General features: G+C 52.5%; 1 protein-coding gene and 1 pseudogene across 5 annotated transcripts in view; both read left to right on the top strand.

Annotated features, from left to right (window-relative positions):
- The window catches only part of GRIP2 (glutamate receptor interacting protein 2), a 113,894-nt gene that overhangs the window by 17,312 nt on the left and 72,498 nt on the right, over positions 1-24,084 (top strand). The window lies entirely within an intron of this gene.
- On the top strand, positions 799-15,246 carry LOC100446046 (inactive rhomboid protein 1-like; annotated as a pseudogene).

Genomic DNA, 24,084 nt, shown 5'->3' with positions numbered 1-24,084 from the left:
TCACATCCCAGATGGGGCGGCCGGGCAGAGGCGCTCCTCACTTCCCAGACGGGGTGGCCGGGCAGAGGCTCTCCTCACTTCCCAGACGGGGTGGCCGGGCAGAGGTGCTCCTCACTTCCCAAACGGGGTGGCAGCCGGGCAGAGGCGCTCCTCTCCTCCCAGACGGGGCGACCGGGCAGAGGCGCTCCTCACTTCCCAGATGGGGCAGCCGGGCAGAGGCGCTCCTCACTTTCTCCCAGACGGGGTGGCGGCCAGGCAGAGGCGATGCTCACCTCCCAGACGGGGCGGCCGGGCAGAGGTGCTCCTCACTTCCTCCCAGACGGGATGGCGGCGGGGCAGAGGCTGTAATCTTAGCACTTTGGGAGGCCAAGGCAGGTGGCTGGTAGGTAGAGGTTGTAGCGAGCCCAGATCACGCCACTGCACTCCAGCCTGAGCAACATTGAGCATTGAGTGAGCGAGACTCCGTCTGCAATCCCAGCACCTCGGGAGGCCGAGGCAGGCAGATCACTCCAGGCCAGGAGCTGGAGACCAGCCTGGTCAACAGGGCGAAACCCCGTCTCCACCAAAAATACAAAAACCATTCAGGCGTGGAGGCGCCGTGTGCAATCCCAGGCACTCAGCAGGCCGAGGCAGGAGAATCGTAGGAGCCCGAGGCAGGGAGGTTGCAGCGAGCCGAGATCACGGCAGCACAGTCCAGCTTTGGCAACAGAGGGAGACCGAAAAAAGAAGGAGAGGGAGACCCAAGAAAGGGGAGAGGTGGAGGGGGAGGGGGAGGGGAGGGGGAGGGGAGGGGGAGGGGGAGGGAGAGGATTCCACTTTAAATTTTAAAAACCTTTGGTATTATTTTCAGTGGGATCTTTTCTTATTCTGTCTTCTAACTCAATATTGTTGGTAGATGGCTGTTTCTGCATTTTCTTTTGTAATCTGTCAGTTTACTGAGTCCTTTAGTATAGGTTTGCAGTAGTTTCTTTTGAGTTTGCTTGGTAGACTTTTTTTTTTTTTTATATGGAGTCTCACTCTGTCACCCAGGCTGGAGCACAGTGGCATGATCTTGGCTCACTGCAACCTCCACCTTCCGGGTTCAAGCAATTCTCGTGCCTCAGCCCCCCGAGTAGCTGGGATTACAGGCGCCCAACACCATGCCTAATTTTTGTATTTTTGGTAGAGACGGGGTTTCATCATGAAGGCCAGGCCGGTCTCGAACTCCTGACCTCAGGCTATTTGCCCGCCTCAGCCTCCCAAAGTGCTGGAATTACAGGCATAAGTCCTACACTTGTCATTTTTAAGGGCCGCATAATCTCCTGGAGTATGGCTATTCCTCATGTTCTAGGCCATTTATCCTTCTCCACATTCCATGGGGCCTCCCCACTTCCTCTGGAAAGTGCCCCTAACCCCAGCACCTTTGATTCAGGGAACTGGCCTCCAGGGGGAGGGCAGGGCTGTTGTCACCATCGCCCGAACCTAGGCATTTGCTGCCTCTCCTGCCTGCCTCCTGGCCCTGGCACCCAGCCCTGCAGGCGGATTCCTTTTTTCTTCTTTCAGTCATTCTACAACTGTTTAACTCGCTCATGCCAGTCACTAAGTGCTGGGGTACAGTAGTGAATGAGACTGAGTCTTTGTCCTTGTGGAGCAGAGAAGATGGACCAGAAACGGGACAAATAAGTAAGAATTCACTGGGGGAAGAAGTGCTGTTTGGAGGACAGGGCAAGGGGATGAATGATAGAAGTTGATGGGGTAGTCAGGGAGGGCCTTCTAGAGGAGGTGACATTTGTGTGGGGCCTAACCAAGGGAAGACCTGGAAGAAAAGTGGTCCAGGTAGAGGGAACCGCAGGAGCAAAGACCCTGGGGCAAGAGTGTGCCTGGTGTGTTTGAAGAACGGAGGCCAGTGTGGTTGCCATGCTGTGAGAAAGCTGGAGAGTGAAATGGGGTAAGGGCAGAGAGCTCAGCCGAGGTGCCAGGCCGATGGAAGGAATTTGGGTTTCTTCTGAGCATTATGGGAAACCTTTGCTGTGCTTTAAGCTGGGGGGCTGACGTGGGACCTGATTTCTCATTCCTGAGACCTTGCACCTGCTGTCCCCTCTGACTCTGTCGTCTTTAGGCTGAAGGGACCCTCCACTTCCTCATCTGTAAAATGGAATAAAAATGGTACCTTTCTGCTGGAGAGGTGGTGAGAGTTAAATGAGCCAGTGTGACAGTCAGTGCCTGGTATGCGGTGGGTGCTTGGTTGAGCTAGCTGTGTATATTCCTCCTGAAGGAAGCTGGGGGGCTGAGGTTTACTCGCTGTGCAGAGTTCACTGGAGCTGCTCTCTGGTCTCCTTTAAGCCTAGCCTGCCTCCTTGCAGCTCACACGTGTTTCCTCTGACAGTCACCCTAGGACAAGGTGGCTCTGCCCAGCTGTAGTCCCTTTCCCCTCCAGCTGCCTCGGTCCCAGAAGTGGGGGCCTAATGGGCCTGTGTCTGCTCTGAACTGCCCTTTACGTGTAAAATGGGCCAATTCTACCTCCCAGAGCTATATGGAGGCTGTGTGGGCCCCATGGGGGCTCACTAACATCAGGTTCAACTATATTAAATCAAACACCTTTAAAAATAATATTTTATGCTGAAATCTCCATAATATGGCCGGGCGTGGTGGCTCACGCCTGTAATCCCAGCACTTTGGGAGGCCGAGGCAGGCGCATCATGAGGTCAGGAGTTCAAGATCTGCCTGGTCAATATGGTGAAACCTCATCTCTACTAAAAATACAAAAATTAGCTGGGCATGGTGGCGGGTGAGTGTAGTCCCGGCTACTCGGGAGACAGACAGGAGAATCGTTTGAACCCGGGAGGCGAAGGTTGCAGTGAGCTGAGATCGTGCCATTGCACTCCAGCCTTGGCAACAGAGCGAGACTCCACTCCAGCCTCAGCAACAGAGCGAGACTCCATCTCAAAAAACCACAACAAAAAACAACTCCATAATATTTGTTTGGGGGTGTGTGAGTGCCTTGCCTCAGTCCTGGCCCTGCAGGCATCCTGGAAAGAGGTGGCAGGTGGCCCCTTGGGGAAAATCAACAGCAGTTGCATTGGATTCTGCACTTAATTTAATGAAAAGACCCTGTAGGGAGGCACAGGCAGCGAGGCAGTGAGGCAGGGTCTATGGGCTGTGGGCAGGAGTGATTCCAGGGGAGATGTATGGGTGCTTCATAAAAGATTCAGATCTAGGCTCAGTGCTCTGGGATCCTTCTCTGCAGTCTGAGAGGCAGGTGTTTTAGGGCTCCCAACAGCTCTATTTGCTGTGTGAGCCTGGGCAAGTCATGGCCCCTCTCTGGGCCCTGCAGCACCACTGGGCATTCTGGAGCCCCTCCTCCGCCCATAGTCCGCGGTCCCAGCCTGCTGCCCACCTCCCACTGGACACGTGTTTTACAAGGATTTCCACACGGCGAAATCCTCTTCCTTGTAGCCAGCACCCCTTCCCCGCAAGTTGTTTTTCCATGTTACAGAGGAGAAAACTGAGGCTCCAAGAGGTCCACTGATATGCGCAGAGTCACGCAGCAAGCCTGGGGCAGCGATGGGGGTCGTGTGGCCCCTTCACAGAGTCAGGAGCCTCCACAGTGGGCTTGAAGGACACCCAGGACTTGGATGAATGGTGACTTGATTCTCCACACAGCCCCACGTGGAGTCTGTTCTGTTGTGTTTTATTTTCCCTTTCAATAGAGAAGGGCCAAGAGAGTTATGGGACCGGCCTGGACCCCACAGCAACTGGTGTCAGAGCAAGAATGCAGTCACCTCCTGGTCCAGCCTTTCTCTTCGGCTTGTCACAGAAGTCCCTGGGCCTCTGTGACTTGAGCTGAACTACTCCCCTCACCTACTGTGTGACCCTGTGCAAGTGACCTGACCTCTCTGAGCCACAGTGTCTTTGTCTATAAAATGCGGATGGCAATATGCCCACCTTTCAGGGTTGCTGGGAAGATCAGATATTGGCAAGTGGCCTAGGATAGCAACTGGCATCCATTTCCTCTTGGAAAAATTCTAATTCTAGGGCTGCTCAAACTATGGAGGAAATCTGACTAGAAAGGAGACCCTCCTTTTCACAAGTTTTGGGCTTTGCTGGTGTGGCCCCTCCCAAGGTGGAGGAGGAGGGAAGGAACCTGGCGTACACTGGTGGTTGCAGATGGCAGACAGCTAATTTATTTACCTCTTCCTAATAAATATGCATGACACATAAATAAAATATCTCACTTGTACCACTCCACCCGGATCCCGGCAGGCAGTGACAGTCAGCAGCATAGCTTAGAAGCAGGCCTCTGTGAGCATGTGGAGTCTGGCAAGGGGGTTAATGAGCTGATTATTCTTCCTTTAACCTAATTTCTTGCCACACATCCAGCAGTGCTCAGAATTCCCAGTTAGGAGGTGCTGGGCTTTCCCTCTCGGCCTCCCGGCCTCCCGGCCTCCCGGCCTCCCAGCCTCCCGGCCTGCCAGCTGAGCTCTGGTCAAGGAAGGCCTCAGTAGCTTTTGCTCCCCTTGGAGCTGGGCAAGACTGGACTGGACTTCCCTGGAAGGTAGTGGGCCCCCATCAAGGTTGCTGTCAAAAGGGTTCCTGTTCTGGCTGGGGGTTGGACTAGGAGGCTTTCAGGACATCTCTCAAGACATCTCGTGTGATGGTTTGACCACTGAGGTGGGCCTAGGTTTGTAAACTTGCCCTGCATCCGGTTCATGCACTGGCCTCATCACAGGGCTCCCAGACCCCAAAATCCCCCCAACTACAGTCATTCTCTCCTGCTGCTCTTAGCCAACTCATCCACGAGCCAGGAAATCCAGTCATAAGATGGGTAAGAATTCATGGAACTGCCACCCCCAGAGCTGAAAGAAAGCTAAAGAGGGTAGGGGAGCAATGACAACCTATGGAGTGAGAAACACCTGGGTTCCACTCCTGCTCAGCCACTTGCTCTGAGTCTCAGTGTCTTTATCTGGGAAATGAATACATAGGTCAGTGTCTACCTAACAGGGTTGTTGTTAAGACTTGTTCACTCATTCACTCAACACATGTTTACTGAGCAGCTACTATGTGCCAGGCACTGCCTTAGGCCCTCAGGACCAGCGGTGAACATGACAGAGACTAAGACCTTGCCCTAATGGATCTTAAATTCTAATGGGCAAGCCAGCCAAGCACATGTCAACAAATAGATGTGCATGCTAATTAGGTCATGGAGTGAAAATAAATGAAGCAGAATCAGGGGATAGAGAGGGAGGGAGACTCCCTCCTAGCTGAGATGCTCGGGGAAGACTTCCTGAATGATGAGAAGGAGCCAGCCCTGCAAGGAACTGCATGCACAAATACAAACGTCCTGAGGCGCAAACAAGCTTGGCATGTTCAGGGAAGACAAGGGTGGCTGCAGCACAATAAGGTGAAGCGGCTCTGGACACGAAGCAGATATCTGTTGGCCCTCCCTTCCTTTCTTCTCCAGACCTCCTGCTTTAATCCTTTCTGTAATCTAGGAATGAGGGTCAAAGATTCCTAAAACATCCAAGCTAGAAAGACATGGTGATTCGTGCAAAGACCCCCTTTAGATCCATCCAGATGTCCCTAAATCTTGTGGGTGGCCTCCGGTCTCACCCTGTGCCTACCTTGCAGCTGTATTTTACACCTATAGAAGAAGACAGACAACTCAATAGAAAACTGGGCTAGTGACTTGAGCAGTGATCCAAGCGGCCAATAAATGCTTGAAAAGGTGCTGAACAGCTTCTCACGTGAGGAAAATGGAAATTAAAACCACAGTGGGATACCTGCCAGGAGGGCTGACATTAGAAACTTTGACAATACCAAGTGTTTGCACATTAGCGTGGAAGTGGAGCTGTGAGACTCTTATACCCTGCAGTGGGAGTATAACTGGCTTTCCTGAGGAGTCCCTGAGATACGAGGAGCAACACGTCACGCTCCCTGACCGGTATCTCTCTCTCGTCTCCCCTACCGTGTCTCTCTGGTAGCCCTGCTGCTGGATTCCTTTTCCCACTACTTCTCCCCTCTCTCAAGTGTTTCCTCTGTTGCCCCACTCCTCAGCTCTGCTTCCAAGCTTGCAAACACCAACATCCAAAACAGAGGCCAGGCCAAACTCTATCAGCTGAGCCACGACCACCTGTTCCTTTTCATGCCTTTCCAAGAAGGCAGTAGCAGGCAGGCAGTGTTAGGTTATAAGTGGTAGAAACCCAACCCCAACTCGCCCAAGTAAGAAAGAGACCTTCAATGCTCATATTGGTGTCAGGAAGGGCTGCATCCAGGGGCTCAAGGGACAACATCAGAGCTTGGTCTTCCCATCCTTCACTTCTCTCTTTCTCTGGGCTGTTGGCTTTGCTTTGGGCAGGCTCTGCAGACTTATATCATTCTACCTTCCAGTGGACAAAGAACATGCAGTTGGCTCCAGCAAAAGTCCTGGGGCTGTCTCCCATTGGACAGTGTGGGGTCACGTGCTTGTCCCTCAGCCAGTCACTGTGGCCTGGAGAAAGGACTGCTCTGATTGGATAAACCTGGCTTATGCCCATCTTGGAAGCAGTGTCAGCCCTGTGAACCACATGGACAAGGGTCAGGGAGGGAGACCCCCTCTGCAGTCAGTCTCTCATGCTGCTCTCACCCAACTCATCCATAAGCCAGGAAATCACATGGACAGGGGGTGGGGGAGAGGGTCTCCCCAGAGCAAAATCAGAGTGCTGTTACCAAAAGGAGGTCTGAATGCTGAATGGGCAGAAACAGCTGATGTCCACTGTGGGAGCCTCAGTTCATTTGGATGAAGAGGGTAGGGCTCCAAGAGTATATTAGTCAGAGTTCTCCACAGAAAGAGAACCAATAGATCCATCCATCCATCTGAACATCTATCTATCCACCCATCCACCCATCCGCCCATCCATCTATCTATCATCTATCTATCCATCCATCTATCATGTCTATCCAGAGAGACAGAGAGAGAGAGGTTGATTTAAAGGAATTGGCTCATGCAATTGTGGAGCTGGTAGTCAGTAATCTGTAGGGCAGCCCAGGCAGGCTCAAGCAGGGTCTCTATGTTGCAGCCTTGAAGACAATTCCTTCCTCTTCAGAGAATCTCAATCTTTGCTCTTAATTTCACTACTGATTGCATCAGGCCCACCCACATTGTGGAGGGTAAAATGCTTTACTCAAAAGTCTGTTGATTTAAATGTAATCACATCTAAAAAATACCTTCACAGCCACATCCAGACTATGTTTGACCAAAGAACTGGGCAGTAAAGCCTGGTCAAGTTGTGGGTTTTTGGGTTTTTTGTTTGTTTTTTTTGTTTTTGAGACAGGGTCTCATTTTGTGGCCCAGGCTGGAGTGCATGAAGTACAGTGGTGCGATCTCAGCTCACTGCAGCCTCAAACTCCTGGGCTCAAGTGATCCTCCTGCCTCAGTCTCTTAAGTTGGAACCTCAGGCATGGGCCACCACACCGGCTAATTTTTTTTTTTTTTTTTTTTTGTAGAGACAAGGTCTCACTATGTTGCCCAGGCTGGTCTGGAACTCCTGAGTTCAAGTTATCCTCCCACCTCGGCTTCCTAAAGTGCTGGGATTACAGGGGTGCACCATCGAGTCCAGCCCAGCCTGGCCAAGTTGATGCATAAACGAACCATTACAGGGAAGCAAAGGTGTTTATCTAACACCATGAGGCAATTTAAAGATGTGTGGTCACCTTCCCACCTGAGCCTGGGAGAAACCACTCAGGGAAGGGCAGGAGAGGCCATGGGGCCTTAGCAGAGGGAGAGGGAGGAGAACCTTCTGGGGCCACCAGGAATTGGCACAATGTGGTCTCCATGGACCACTTGTAAATGAGTGTTGGCTTAGCACCTGCTCTGGGTGCTGGGGTATGGAGGTGACCAGACCCAGCCCCTGCCCCACAGGGACCAACATGAAGTCCTGTGTTGGACACAGTAGTTCTCTGAGTGCCATGGCATGCGGTGACTTAGCCATCAGCCTCTGTGCTGAAAGGAGAGGCTGCCATACACTGCCACGAAAGCCACAGAGGGGACCTGTTACCCGTGTGATGGACAGCCTCACCCCATCACCCCACCCCATATGGCACCGAGTACAGCCCAAAGGCCAGTCCAGGAATGGCATGGAAGGATGTGGGGTTCTGGCTGCTTCCGCTGCTGCAGAGCTGTGAGCCCCGGGGAGGCTGCTCCTCTCGGCCCTGGTCTCATGGTCAATGGGATACTGGAGAAATCAACATTTGATAAGGGTTGATGGCACATCTTGTGTTCAGCCCAGAGCCAAGCTGAGAGGAATATTCTAGAAACAGAGGCTTGGGGAGGAAGGCCACTTTTCCCCAGGCAGGTGGCAGAGCGGGTTGTGAAGGCGGGAGACTGAACGCCAGCCTGGGTGGGCCTGACTCCAGGGCTGTGCCATTCTCACCTTGGTGGGAGACTCTCAGTAGAACTGGCGTTGTTGGGCTGTGGTTGCTGTTTTCAGTACCAACCATAGAAGTTACCACAATGCCTCCCACCTGTGAAGGGCTTTCCTGCCTGACAAACTTCCTACATGCCATCATGTCATGTAGGACATGATGGCATGTCCTCCCATCCGATCACACACGAGCCCTGGAAAATTTGCAGGAAGGTTGTCTCAGGGACATTTTAAAAAAATAACTTTGTTGAAGTCTAATGTATATACAATAAAACACACTCATTTTTAGTGTACGGTTTAGTACGTTTTGACAAGTGTATACATTTTTGTGTAGCCACCAACCCAATCAAGGTACAATTAGAACATTCCCACCAGACCCAGGCCACCACTGATCTTCCTGTTGGTATATATTCAATTTGTCTTTAAGGGTTTCATATAAACTGAATCACAGCGTGGATATCTTTTGTCTCTGGCCTCTTTGGCTCAGCCTGTTTTGAGACCCACCCATGTAGTCGCACGTGTCAGTGCCTTGTTCTTCTAGAGAGTGGATGTACCTCAGAGCATTCATCCATCCACTTGTTGGTGGGCATTTGTGTGGGTTCTAGTTTGGGGTGCTGTGGATAAAACCGCCCTAAACACTGATATGCAAGTGTCATGTGAATATGTGTTTCCTTTCTCTTGGCTAAATACCTAGGAGTGGGATTGCTGGGTTGCATGCTAAGTGTGTGTTTAGCTTTTTATAAGAAACTCTTAGGTCCACTTTATTGGAGAGGAAATTGAGGGCCAGAGAGAGAGAAAACGAACAAACAAAAAAGCTGGCCTGGGTCACCACGTGTGAAAATAATCCAGCTCAGACCACAGCTCTTCTACCTCGCTGCTGACTCACCTGACAAATAAGGGAGACAAAACCCATTCCTTCATAAATTTTTTTTTTTTTTTTTTTTCCTGAGATGGAGCCTTGCTCTGTTGCCCAGGCTGGAATGCAGTGGCACGATCTCAGCTCACTGCAACCTTGGCCTCCCAGGCTCAAGTGATTCTCCTGTTTCAGCTTCCTGAGTAGCTGGGATTACAGGTGCCTGCCACCACGCCTGGCTAATTTTTGTATTTTTAGTAGAGACGGGATTTCACCATGTTGGCCAGGCTGGTCTTGAGCTCCTGACCTCAAGTGATCCTTCCGCCTCGGCCTCCCAACATGCTAGGATTACAGACATGAGCCATGGTGCCCAGCCCCTTCATAAATTCTTATTAGCATCCACATATTCACCACTTCCCTTAGTCCTCATGACAACCCTATGAGATAAATCATGATATTATCCCTATTTCCCAGATGAAGAACTGAGGCTCAGAGAGGTGACAAGACTTGCCCAAAGTCACTAGCTGGTGGTGGTGTAGCTAAGGCTCAGACCCAGGTCTCTGTGCTCTTGGTCTTTGCAGTGCAGCAACTGCAAAGATTCAGGAAACACAAGACAAGCTCCCCTTGCCCTCGTCGATGACAGTGCTCATCGATCACCACAGTTCTTCCCAAAGGCTCAGCCTCAGAGGCTTTTTTAACATGGAGCTCCACACAGAGGAGATGGCAGGAAGAGAAGGGCAACGAGAGTCTGCCTCTGCTCAATCTCAGAGTCTAGGTCTGTCCTGCAAAGGAGGACCCCTCACCAGCCTGAAGGCTGAGCCAGGGAGACCTTAAGCTCCCGTCCTCTTCACCCCACAGGCCCTGGGTGAGGATGAGGCCACTGTTCTGTTGCAAGTAAAGCCAGAGCTGAGAGCATTTGCACCATCCTTAGCCAGCCCATTGAGGTGGGGACCATGATTACATCAGGGCAGAGGGACACTATTTAAGCATCCAACGTGTGTCAGTGCCCTGCTAGATACTTCACAAGTGGGACCCCCAGCCTCACATGCACCTAGGGTGCATATGAGCAACTTGGCTTAGGCCAAGGGATGAGTTGGTTTTACTTGGGCCTGGGGTGTTGTTGTCCGTTGGTCAGTATCTTCCCAGAGGCCATGTCTGCTGGGACACCATCTGGGTGACCTTTTATCTTATTTTGATAAAGCTGTCCTGAGCAATTGAATGAGCAACCTTGAGCTGAGTCCAGAAGGAAAGGATCTTCCAGGTTAAGGCAACTTCCTGGAAGTGGGAGTGTCCAGCTTTTGATTGGAGAGGAAGCAGGGCAATGGGGCACACTAGGATGGACACTGTCATTTGACTCCACTGAGTGGCCAGGAGCCAAACCATCACCGTATGTGTCTCTCTCTGCTTTGTCTCTGTATCTTCCTGTCTGTGCCTCTCTATCAGCCTCTGTCTCTTTCTGGATCTCTTTCTCTTGGTTGTCTGTCTTCTTTTCTTTTTCTAACTCACAAACATTTTTCTATTTCTGATTGGTTTCCTAAGAAAGAAACATGCACCATTTGTCTCTTATCCAATTCATCATGAACATGACTAGTAGAAATAATCAACACAAAATAAAACTGGCATCAACTAAAACTGTGCACAGTAAAAATAGTTATTGATCTAAAAATTGACAGACGAATCCAATCTCCATGCCAACATTAAATTCTGCAAAAATTTGACGGGAGAGAATTGGAGCTGAAGGAAATAATGTGCAAAAAAGGAACTCCACAGTGGTAGAAGTTGTCTACAACTGGTATAGGAGCTACGAGCAAAGAAATGTGTTGATGAATCAAATCCTCATTACAAACTTTAATTAGGAAAGACTTCATGAAACCTATCTCAACAAAGCAAGACTGAAAGTAGAAAAACTTGAAAGTGGCCTAACTGTGCTTTTTAGAGGATGAATCAATGGTTCAAGTGGTTGATGGGGTTCATGCAGGGCAGGGCTTCCTTACAGTCATCAAAGTCGGTAAAATTCATACATTGGTATTTGAGATGTCCTTGCTGTCTAGCAGTGGGGTCAAAATGGAACCTACGGCTTGAAGAGAAGATGGTGCCTGCGAGGTGCTCGGCAAATGTTGCACCAGTGAGGCCATGTTTGTTGACTGGCCGGTGTTGCCCGACAGTCAGGCTGTACGTGGCAGGAGAGCACATGTAAAATGCGTATCTGATATCATTACTTCCTCTCTATGGTCAGTGGCTCCCCACTGCTGTGAGGATCAAGTTCAAAGTCTTCCCATGGCACTCTGGCCCAGCGTGGCCCAGCACCAGGCCTCTCTCACCCTCGCCTCTCCCTGCCCTCCTTGCTCACTGGCCTTTCAATTATTGGGGAAAAACAAGCCAAATGTGAGGCCGCGTAATGAAGTGGGTTCCAATCCAGCCTCAGCTGCTGATGAGCTGCGTGACCTTGTGCAGGTTACTTAACCTCTCTGCGGCCCAGTTCTCCATCTGTAGAATGGGACTCACAGCACCCGCGTCGCAGTGCCGTCCTGAGGATGGACAGAGTGAATGCAGGAAAGCTTTGAGAACCACGCCCGTTGCATGGAAGGCTCAGCCTGTGCTCACTGTCAGCCCACCCCACGTCCTGCCCAGGCTCTTCTATCTGCCTGGGGTCCCACGGATCTCCAGACCTTGCCCCCAGCCTCCTGGAGCTGCTGCCTGCTACACCCTCTGACCACACCCCGGATCCACTCACTGCCTTTTATAACACAACAGTCCTGAGCCCTGCGGGGCGGGGGGACCTCCCATTTCCAGCACTGGCCATGGCTGCCTGCACTTAGCAGGTGATTAATAAATCACCACCTTAGGTGGTGATGGGGTGGGGTCAAGACTCACCTTCCCAAGCCTGTCCTGGCTGATAAGGGGGCACAGCCTCCATGCAGCTGCCATCTTCTATGAATTCTCACACAGAGGATGGGCCTAAAGCTCCCCTTTTCTCCTGCCCGCCTGCCAGCCCGCCCCTCAGCTCTGGGGAGACAGGGCGGGCCTCAGAAGATGCCCCCTAAGATGCCAGCTGCCTCCCTGATGACAGCCCCTCAAGTTGCTTCCTATCCACCCTTTTGTTAAAGGGCCTGACCTTTAGGGTGGGTTCTCTAGGTTGCCAGCTTCGGCTATGGGATTCCAGTGACTGGCGACGAACTCCCACCCTCCCGTCCAGAGTCCCTCTATAAGCCCAGCATGTGCCTATTAAAGTGAATATCCCACAGGACAATTCTGTAGAAGACTGGCATCAACCGAGGGTGGGCTGTGGGCCGGCTGCTATGCTGGGGGCTTGCTGGGCCCCCACCTCAGTTACCACACACCACTCAAAACCAGCAATGGGTAGACAGGTGGGATCCACCCATTTGAGGCTGGCTTCTGGATTCCTCACCCCACGTGTGCTCAGCAGACGTCTTAGACCCCAGTGTGGCCCCAGAACCTTGTGAATTGGAATCACCTGGGGGTGGTGCGGGCATATTCAGAATGCTTATCCCAGGCCTGAGCCCAAACATAAAGAATCAGCATTGTGGGCAGTGGCACAGATGCGTCTTTTTTCTCCTCTTTTACTTAAAATGATAAAATGTACATGTGAGTTTAACATAGAGGTGCAGCGTAGAGAGTAATGAAAAGTAAACACCCTTATAACCACCCTGGTTGAGAAACAGAGCATTGCCATCCCCTTAGAAGATCCCCCCACCCTGCCACATGGGCTCATCTCCAATCACATCCCCCTCCTGCTCCCCCAGAGGTACCCACCCTCCTGACCTTTTTTGAAAATCATTCCCTGGCTGTTCTTTATGGTGTTATCACCTTATGTGTATCGCTGCACAGGGAAGTCTGTTTTCACCTGTTCTTGAATTTCCTATCAAGGGAATAATACAGTGTATATTCTTCACTGTCCAGCCCTTTTCATTCAGCATGATGTTTTTGATATTCATCCGTTTTGTTGTATGTTACGCATTCTTTTTCATTGTTATGTAAACTTCCATTGCGGGAAGCGGGAGTTGGTGGCCAAGATGAGCTTCCATGCAGCCGCAGCACTGATGAAAGGCTGCCCGGTTAGGGATGGCACCTTGCGCCAGGCACAGCGTCGAAGCTTCACTCCAGCCAGCTTTCTGGCAGAGGACACGAATTTCCCTGATGAGCTGGACACATCCTTCTTTGCCCAGGAAGGTATCCTCCATGAAGAGCTGTCCATATACCCGGACGAAGTTTTTGAGTCCCCATCAGAGGCAGCACTCAAGGACTGGGAGAAGGCGCGGGAGCAGGAGTACCTCACTGGAGGGGCCCTGGACCGCAGTGAGCTTGAGCGCAGCCACCCGATGCTGCCTTTGGAGCGAGGCTGGCGGAAGCAGAAGGAAGACACCGTAGCCTCGCAGCCCAAGGTGCGGCTGCGACAGGAGATGGTGAGCACCGCGGGGCCGCCGCGGAACCAGCGCATCGCGATGCCTGTGCGCAAGCTCTTCGCCCGGGAGAAGTGGTTGTATGGGCTGAGCAAGGTAGGACCGCTCACCATCCACACCTACCACAAGCACATCGACAGCTTCGTCAAGCGACAGATTGAGGACATGGACAGCCACAGGCCCTTCTTCACCTACTGGCTCACCTTCGTGCACTCGCTCGTCACCATTCTAGCCTTGTGCATCTATGGCATCATGCCCGTGGGCTTCTCACAGCATGAAACGGTGGACTCGGTGCTGTGGAACCACTGGGTCTACGAGAACGTCAAGTACGTGCAGCAGGAGAACTTCTGGATCGGGCCCAGCTCGGAGGCCCTCATCCACCTGGACGACAAGTTTTCGCCCTGCATATGCCAGGATCCGCAGGTGCACAGCTTCATTTGCGCAGGGCGCGAGCGGGAGAAGCACTCGGCCTGCTGCATGCACAACAACAGGTTGGGCTGCCTGCAGACCTCGGAGGAGGAGTGCTCGTTCATGCTGGCAATGTGGGTGAAGTGGCCCATCCATTCCAGCGCCCCAGAGCTTGCCAGCCACAAGAGTCAGTTTGGCTCTGTCTGCCACTAGGATCCCAGGGTATGTGATGAGCCCTCCTGGGAAGACCCCCATGAGTGGCCAGAAGACATCACCAAGTGGCCGATCTGCACCAAAAAAACAGTCTGGGAACCATACCAACCTTCCCCACAAGGACTGTGACATCACAGGACGGCCCTGCTGCATTGGCACCAAGGGCAAGTGTGAGATCACCTCCCGGGAGCACTGTGACTTCATGAGGGGCTATTTCCATGAGGAGGCCACGCTCTGCTCTCAGGTGCACTGCATGGATGATGTATGTGGGCTCCCGCCTTTCCTCAACCCTGAGGTGCCTGACCAGTTCTACTGCCTGTGGCTGTCCCTCTTCCTGCACACTAGGATCCTGCACTGCCTGGTGTCCATCTGCTTCCAGATGACCGTCCTGCGGGTCCTGGAGAAGCTGGCAGGGTGGCACCGCATAGCCATCATCTACCTGCTGAGTGGTGTCACTGGCAACCGGGCCAGTGTCATCTTCCTGCTGTACCGAGCAGAGGTGGTTCCGTCTGGCTCTTAGTTTGGCATCCTGGCCTGCCTCTTCGTGGAGCTCTTCCAGAGCTGGCAGATCCTGGAGCGGCCCTGGCATGCCTTCTTCAAGCTGCTGGCTGTGGTGCTCTTCCTCTTCACCTTTGGGCTGCTGCCCTGGATCGACAACTTTACACACATTTCGGGGTTCATCAGTGGCCTCTTCCTCTCCTTCACCTTCTAGCCCTACATCAGCTTCGGCAAGTTCAGTCTGTACCAGAAATGCTGCCAGATCATCATCTTTCAGATGGTCTTTCTGGGCCTCCTGGCTGGCCTGGTGGTCCTCTTCTCCTTCTATCCTGTCTGCTGTGAGTGGTGTGAGTTCCTCACCTGCATCCCCTTCACTGACAAGTTCTGCGAGAAGTACAAACTGGACGCTTAGCTCCACCGAGCTGGCTGCTGGCTCCAGGGACCATGCGCTCCAGCAGGCCAGAGCCAGACATGACAACCCTGAGCCTCACAGGCTTACAGGAGTCACCTGCTCCATGTGGGGACTGGCCTGTTTCCTGAAGACAGAACTCTTGTGCCTTGTTCACTTCTGTTGAACCCCTCACACTGCTGGGCATTTATTATACTACTTCCTGTGATAATCTTCTACCTTGTCTCTTGACGACCACCTCATGTGGCCAATAAATGGACTGGGAGTATTTTAGAAAAAAAAAAGTTCCATTGCGTGAATTCTCTTCTACTGTGGTTGGACTTTCAGTTTGTTTCCATTTTTGACTCTTATGGAAAATGCTGCTGTGAATACTCTGGTGCCTAAACATGTCTCTGGTACCTAAATGCATACATTTCTGTTGAGTATATACCATCGGGGGAATCACCAGCCCATAGGATGTGCATATTTTTAACAGCTTTATTGAGATATGTTTTAGAATATACATGTCTTGAAATGTTAATGGATACTGTCAAACACTTTTCCAAAGTAGCTGTACCACTTTACATCACCACCAGCAGTGTCTGAGAGTTCCAGTTGCTCTACATCCTCAGCAATGCTTGGTACTGTCAGACTCCTTACTTTTGTTTTGCCAAGAATTTATATTTCTATCAAACTTCCCAGGGGATTCTCAACTCTTGCTGTGTATCAACACCACCTGGTGAGCTTTAAAAATACAGACCCTGGGACCCTGCCCAGGTAATTCTGAGTCAGAGTCCCCTGAATCAGGGTTGGGGCACAGATGTGTGCAGATTGAACAAGCTGTACTCCCTCATGTTCCCTACAGTGAGCTTCTGTTCCTCCAGCTCCCCTGCCAGGTGACGGTTCAGCTTCTTCTTTATCCCTGGTTCTCGATGACCACTTTACTTAACCTCAAGCTGTCATTCTTCAGGCCTGAGGCCCTTCTCTGGCGGGAGCATTGGTTTCTGTCCAACTGCTGAGATCTTGTCTGTGCCCCAGTGTCTTGGGAGGTGTGGTGTGGGTAGGGATCTGAGGTGGGGGGGGTGGGAGGCATTGGAGGGCAGCTTCATCCAGTGCAGACACTGGCTCTGAGGGTCCCCTGGTTTCCACTGCGACCTTCATAGACTGTGCCTCAGTGACAGCCGTGCCTGGAGGGAGGGGAGATCTGATGGGCACTACTTGAGAGTAATGGGTGACACAAGGGTTGCAAACAGAGATGCCTCTGAGGCCAGGCAATGTGAGTGAGGAAGGTGGGCCTGGAATAAAGCACACACATGCCCAGGCACACACAGACACACACCTGCACGTACAGACACTCTCCTAGACACATTCTTTCACCCACACAGAAAAGCAGAACATCCAAACCAGCCATTCTCAACAGGGGGTGGTTTTTTTTCCCCAGGGGACATTTGGCAATCTCTGGAGACATTTTGGGTCATCACAAGTGGGGAGAGGGTGTGTGCCACTGGTATCCAGTGGTAGGGGACAGGGATGCTGCCAACACCCTACAGTGCACAGGACAGCTTCCCGCCACCAAAAAGAATTTTCTGGTCCAAAATGTCAATACTGCCTGAGGTTGAGAAACCCTGACCTAAAAAAAGTTACATCTGTTTCAGCTCACATAAAAGTTTCCTTCATTTCAAAAGCAGAACTTTTACCTTATAGCTTTATTTTAGGTTGAATTGCACATCAGGTCGAGCGCCAGCTTCTCACCACTGGGTAGCTCCGGTAAAAGCAGTGCCTCTTGGGCTATCTGGGGAAGGCCAGGATTTTCTTTTTACTTTCTATCCACTGGAGACTGATACATTTGAGAAAAATTCACTAACAATGAGTTATTGAAAAATGAAATTAAAAACAAAAACATGAAAAATATAAGCCACTGATCAGGCACTTGGATATTGTGGCTATGTGTGAAATTGCTGTAATAGTTTCTAACCATTGGTTCTCAAATGTTTGTTTCCAAACGAAACAATCACTGTCCAGCAACAAATAGTTCAAAGACAGGACGGGACCTGCAGCTGCACTTTGCATAGCTCTGCTTTTAATCTGACTGAGGCTCTGATGGCCTCAGCACCCCTGGTCCTGGCCCCAGCTGGCCCAGACACCCTCCATTGTGCCCGGGGCAGCTCCCCTCCCGGCCCCCTGGCTCTGACTTCCTGCTGCTACTTCAGTGTAAGGGTCACGACGCCATCCCAGGTGGGCTGTCTCTGTCGGCAAGATGCTGATCTGGGGTCAGGCTGGGACACACATGCTCTGAAGACCAAAGAGGAATAGCTCTGTGATGCTGGCAGGAAGGAGATGACAAAGGGGATTTCATCACACACACAAGTGAACGTTAGACACCCCTGTTCTCAAAAGTCCTTCCTCCTCTGGGGCATGTTTCCCCCATCCTTCCTCTCACCTTCACCCCATTGCTACAAACCCCTCTTCCTTTGCTTGGGCTCTGGGGCCAGACAGCCTGGGTTCAAATCCCAGCTCTGCCACTAGCCAAGTAGGTGACCTTGAGCAAGCCATGTCACCTCTCCGAGCCTCAGTTTCCTCCACTGTAAAATTGGGATAATTATAGTCCTCGTGCAAAGGTTTTTGTGAGTTAAATGAGTTCATATACATAAAGTGCTTAGAACAGGACCTGGCTCGACTTCTGCCTCTGCCACAAACTAGCTGTGGGACCATGGCAGGTCACTTCCCCTTGGCAAGTGGTGGTCCTTGAAGTTAAAAATGCATCCTCACAGGGTGCTTGTGAGGCTCTGGAGGAAAACGCATATAAAGGGTGCAGCACAGAGGCTGAGGCTGGAAGGAGCTGCACCAGTTGCAGCAAGAGGGGGGTGGTGGAGGAAGCGGCGCTGGCATGTGTGTGGCTGGTGTTAAAATACTGCAGCACCCCCACACTGGCTTGGAAACAACTGGTTCCCCAAGGTCTCCTCACCCAATGTCTCCAGGTCTCTCCCCCAGGACCCCTGGATCTCCCACGATCCGGCAACCAGAACTTTAATGCGTGGCCCAGCAGGGCCCTGGCAATCCTGATTGGCCAAGCCCATTGCCCTGCCTGTATCCCCTAGGCCTCCCTGGGGCTCCCCCAAGGCAGCGGACTAGGCACCAGGCCCTAAGGATCCAGTGGCTTAGAAAATGTGCCCTCTCTCCTGGCCTCAGTTTCCCCATCTGTAAAATGGGTGGGGTGCAGTTTGGACCAGAAGCTTTCTCTGACACAGCCCGATTCTAAGAATCCAGCCTTCTGCAACCATGTTAATCATTTTCTTCCCCAGAAGTCGTAATTCCAGGCAAGCAGGCACAACTCAGTCTTGGCTGTCACTCCTGAATCGGGGACAGGAAGGAGGCCCCGAGTCCACTGCAGAAGATGGAAAGTGGGTGGGAGGCAAAGCCCCACAAGGTGGGGGCGTCTGGGCAGAGTGGGGAAGGCTGTCACTGCAGCCCCTCCCCATAATCCTGATGGCTCAGCTGCTGCCTGTCAGCTGGATTGATTACTCTGCTAGCTGCCCGGCCAGCATTTTCCCCAGCATTTTCCCTGCATTACCCCTACAACAGCCACAGTGAGCAGGTGAGGAAGCCAGGACATGGAGAGGGTAAGTGATGCTCTGGAGGCCACACAGCTGGTGAAAGGCAGAGCTGAGGTTGGCGCCTCAGTTGTCTGACTGCACGGCCTGCCCATGGGGGTTGTTTGCTGAGTGCTCATGGTGTGCTGACCTCACGCTCCACATCCAGGTCCAGAAAGCTGGAATACATCCCTAGCTACTTCTTCCCTCGCTCTCACCTGTCCCAACCTATGCAGGGGCCCCATCCCATCTCTCTCTCCCTGCCACACAGGCATACTTCTGGACCCCTTCCCAGTTTTGCTCTGTAGCTGATCCTGGCACTAGTGTTGGGGGTGGGGATGGTCCACTTCCAATCTCAGACCCCAGACCTGTGCCGCATGAGTCAGGTATGAGTCCCAAGGAGACGCTCATGACAGAATGAGAGAGCACAGGCCTCAGAACCAGACGGCCTGGATTTTAATCCCAGCTCTGACACTCCCTTGCTGTGTGACACTGGGCAGGTGACTTAACCTCTCTGAGCCTCAGGTTCCTCCTCTGTAAAGTGAACATACTTCTCCTGGCCTCACAGGGCTGTGTGTGTCTATAATGAGTCACTACTTTTCTTTAAAACATGTCCACGCATGGCTGCCTCTTACGGACCTGGTCTGCGTCCCAGCATCTATTAGTTGCATGGTTGCAGTGGCCTCTTCACTGGTCTTCCCACCTCCACCCTCACTCCCTCCTCAGTCTGTCCCTCCCCTGCAGCCACAGGGATACTGTTAAAACCTAGGTCAGATCACTTCCTCCTCTCTTCAACACCCTCCCGTGGCTCCCGCCTCCCTCTGAGGAAGACCAAAGTCCTCACTGCAGCCAACCTGGCCCTTGGTGGTCTGCCCCTGGGACCCCCCTGACGTCCTTTCTGCTACTCCCTCCATCACTCAGCTCCAGCCCTGGCCTCCTTGCTGGGCCTCAAACCAGGGCCTTTGCATGGGCTGTGTTCTTTGCCTGGCTCAGCAGTCTGCATGGTTGGGCATGGTTGGGTCCCCTATTCCCTTCATTTGTGTGAAGACTTGATCACAGAGACCTCCCCCTACCTCATAACCATCTCACACCACTTCATTTTTCTTCAAAGCACTTATTTCAACCTGTGTTGTGTTACATATTTATCACGTCTTTGTTTGTCTCTCTGTGTAGAATGTAAGTGCTGGAAGCCTTATTCACTGCTGGAGCATGAGAGCTGCCCAGCACATGAGCAAGTGAATGAATGATGGGTACTATGGAATGCTTTGGGCCTGGGAATAAATGCTACTGGATTATACCGCTCTCATCATCATTACTGTTTCTCTCAGTGCTCCCACTGCCAGGGCCTCATGAATGTCCTTGTTTGAGGAATGGAAGAGTACCCAGTATGTGTTGTGACCTTGTTATCACCCCTGGTTTTCCTTGTCCCTGGAGTGGTGGCATCATCCTGAACCTCGTGCTGTCTCTCCTGACTCCTGGGATGCCATATCTCCTGGGATGCCATGTTTCCTGGGATGCCATGTGACACTGCAGCCGAGAGGCATGCAGGGTCCCCAGGGAGGGCATGAGGGGTGGTTGGCCTCACTGAGTGGGAATCCCATGCTGCAGAGGCAGGGGGCTTAGAATGACTTGTAGCCAAGATTCCTCTTAGGGGCCTGCTCTCCTTCCTTGTAGGTATTTTTTCCAGTGCTCAGGAACAGATTGGAAGGGTGTTTGGAACCAAGGGTCCTGGGTTTGAGTCCTAGCCTTGCCCTCACTACTGAGTGAGTTGCATAAGAATCTGCCCCAAACTGAAAGGGAAATCGAGGGGAAGCATTGAATGCTCCAGCTGGCCTCGAGTGGCAGGACTGAGGGCAAAGAGCAAAAAGATACCTCAAGGCTGGGCAGTTGACATTCATTCATTCATTCAAGTGAGTCCTTTGGGAGCCACAGAAGATTGTAGAGAGGGAGAGAAGTGATGTGATCATTTCACAGATTATTGGAGGTGAGGTTGACCCTACCTTTGATTATTGGACCCCACCTCCAATAATCAGAAAGGACCTCAGAGAGGGCCAACTTCCTAATTTTACAGTGGGGAAACTGAGGCCCAGATTAGGCAGAGAATCATCCCAGGTCACTCAGTGGCCATGTGACTACATCTCTCACTGGAAGCCATGGAAACGGGAGTTTTCCAGGGTTAAGGGCAAGATTGGAGCTCTCTGGAGCTAAGGGCAAGATTGGTGGGGTCAGGGGCTGTGAAAAGGAGCTTTTAGGGGGTCATGGCTTGCTTGGTGAGCAACGCGGATGGCTTACACTGTCCCTTTGAACACTGAATGGTCTGAGGTCCAACGATGTTGATTGCCTTGCTCTGTCCCCACCCTGACTCTGATAACCTGTGGTTTGGCTCCACTCACTGCTGTGGCTTCTGTCTGTAGTTCTGGCATTCTCTGCTGCGGTTCTAATGGCCTGTGGCCAGACCACAGTGTGGTGGGTATGGATCCATGAGCGTAATGCCCTGCAGTTCTTCAGCCACCATCTGGGGCTTCCTGAAGCTAACATTCTGTGGCTCCAGGGTTTCAATTTTGTGTGCCCTTGTGGGCTGTCGCCCAGTCCTGTGGTGTGTGGCTCTGCACCCCCATCCCTGGGAGCTCTGTGGCCTTGTGGGCTATCACTCAGTCCCCTGTGGTCATGTGGCTCTGTGATCTTGTCTAAGGGCCCTGTGGCTCTCGTGGTCTGTCACCTAGTTTCCTGCTGGACTCCGATTCCCACATTATGGTGGCTCGTTTGAATGGCCAGTCACGGGACTTTCTCCAGATCATTGACCCTGCTGACCTGGAGAAAGATCACACAGATATTGGCCATCCTGCAGCAAGGCTGGGCTGTCTGAGAGCCTCAGGGCACCTCTGGGATGCGCTCCTCCCTTTCTTCATCTGAGGCTAGAAGACTCTGTGCCGTGACCCACAGGAAGCAGCACCCAGAGATGGCCCTGCCACTAGCAAGCTATGAGTGAGCTGCGTCACCTCGGGCACCCTCCTTTCTCTGTGCTTGAGCTTGGCAGTTTTGGGGGTGAGACGCATGGCAGGATGGGGGCTGTGCTGGTGACGAGGTGGCCAGGACAGGCTCCAGGGCCCCTCTGTGTGGGCTTCCAGTTTTCTATGGGCCAGGTGGGAGGTACAGACCTGCAGACTACCCGCAGGAAGGGCGATGCTGGGACGTAGCTCCCTGCAAGGGTCTGTCACAGCCACTTTCCCTTTCCCAAGGCAGTGCTGTGCTGCTGGCCACTTACACTGAGGATGCCAAGGCCCAGAGTGGGTAAATTATACACAGCCCCTTCTCATCCTGTGGCACAACCCTGCTCTCCCACCTCTCCGGGCCTTCGGGACTTGGGGTGTGGGATCTGTTGGGGAGGTAGGGAGAGAGGAGGCAGAGTCCTGCCCAGCTGTGCGGGTCGGTTCTTGTTGCCATGTGGAGGCTGGAGGCCTTTTCCTGTGTTTGTGAGGGCCTGAGAAGCCCTGTTAGGGCGGGGGTTCACCTCCACTCCAGCCACCGGCCTGACAGGCACATCTACTAAGTGAGAATAGCAGCCCCGACTGGGAGCCCAGCACTTGGGTTCAAGCCCTGACTCTGCTTTCAATGGACTCTGTGACCTTGAGCTAGTTTTTTCCCTTCTCAATTAACCCACCTGCCAGAGGGGACAAGAACCCCTCATGTAACACTGTCTCCCCAAGGGTAGACCCAGCCTTTGCCCCTTTCCCTTAATTCTTGCCTCATTTCCCAGATGAGGGTCTCACTGGCTGGTACCCAGAGAAGAGCAGGAGCCTGATCCCACCTCCCACTTCTGACCTGGAAAAGCCCTCTCAACCCCCAGAAATGCTGGGCAGACCCCCTGGCACAGAGACCCAGGGTCACTGGAGCTCGGGTGCCCGGCTGTGGGCTGTGCTGTGCCCCTTGTGCTCGGTGTGCCGTGTTTGCTGTATTGAATCACACCACCCACATGCTCGCACGGAGCTGAGCAAGAGGCGCGTCTATGTTTAGAATAGCAGGGTGGGTCCCAGGGTGGGCTTGGCCAGCACCTGATTCAGACTCCCACTCGGCTTCAAGCTGCATGACCTTGGCCTCCTGCCTGATCGCCCCATTCATGAGCATAATCAGGCTCCATGTGGTGGGGTGTTGGAGAAGGTTCATGTGCATCCAGGGCTGGGAACAGTGTCTGCCTTTGTCACAGAGTCATCATTAACGTGATTCATCTTTCTCCCCTTTCCCCATTTTTCAGATGAGGAAACTGAAGCTCTGCAAGAGAAATGTCTGGTACATAATTTTAAGTCAGGTCCCACGCACGGAGCCCTTGCAGGCCCCAGACTTGTGTCATTTTCATGAAATGTCACACCACCGGGTGCCTGTGTGATGCTATGCTTACTGACTTTAGGGATGGCTAAGCAGCATGGGATTTGAATCCAGCACTGTTTGACTCTGAACCCCCTCAGTAGGCCGTCCCCTCCCTGAGACATGGCAGGTGTGGGGAGGGAGCCTGGGGTCAGAGTGGAGGAGGTGGCTGGCACTGCTGTGGCCTGGCTTGAGGAGGAGCCCCAGTGGAGCTGCTGCCCCGTGGCACACGAGGACCGTAGCGGCATTTCTGACACCTCCACCCACGTGGCCCACGATTTAATCTGTGTACTTGCGAATGGTGCCTGCCCAGGCTTTTGCTCCTAATTATTGCTCTTTAAAGGCAGTGCCAGGAATATTAACAGGCATGCCACCTGTTTCTTGGCAGGTTGCCCTGTGGGTGCACCTGTCGGCCAGCCGCCCTAGCCCATACTGAAAACGCTTGGTGGCATTTTCTTTCTTGGCCATCAGATGGATGAGCTGCTTCCCCTGGCAGGGTTTTAGCCTCCCTTGGGGCTGCTTCGTCTGCTTCCTGAGCCTCAGAGCGGGTCTGGTGAGGGTGGAGAGCAGGAGATGGGTAAGGGTGGAGGGGTTGATTGGAAATCCTTCCTCTGCCACTCGGTCGCCATGGGAAGCAGAAACAGCCGCTTTCTTTCTCCGAATGACAGTGCTCCCACCTTCATTATAGGGCAGCAAGGTGACAGTGACTCTCCACCCCAGTGTTCCGTAGAATCACTGGGGAAGCTTAAAAAGTGGCCACTGCCTGGATGCCACCCCCCAAGTTTCTGATTCAGCACTAGTTCTTTTAAGCTCCCCTGTAATTCTAGCATCCAGGTGACATAACCTTATGATAATGTGAGGCCTGATGACTGTGGAGCCCCGAGTTCTGTGCCCTTCCCCTACACCCCTCCTCCCTGCCTTCTCCCTCCAGCAGCCAGAGGGATGGTGTTAAAGCCCCAGGCAAAGCTCCCAC

The sequence above is a fragment of the Pongo abelii genome, chromosome 2 (genome assembly GCF_028885655.2).
Source record: "Pongo abelii isolate AG06213 chromosome 2, NHGRI_mPonAbe1-v2.0_pri, whole genome shotgun sequence".
Taxonomy (NCBI): domain Eukaryota; kingdom Metazoa; phylum Chordata; class Mammalia; order Primates; family Hominidae; genus Pongo; species Pongo abelii.
This window is presented reverse-complemented; position numbering and strand designations above follow the sequence as displayed.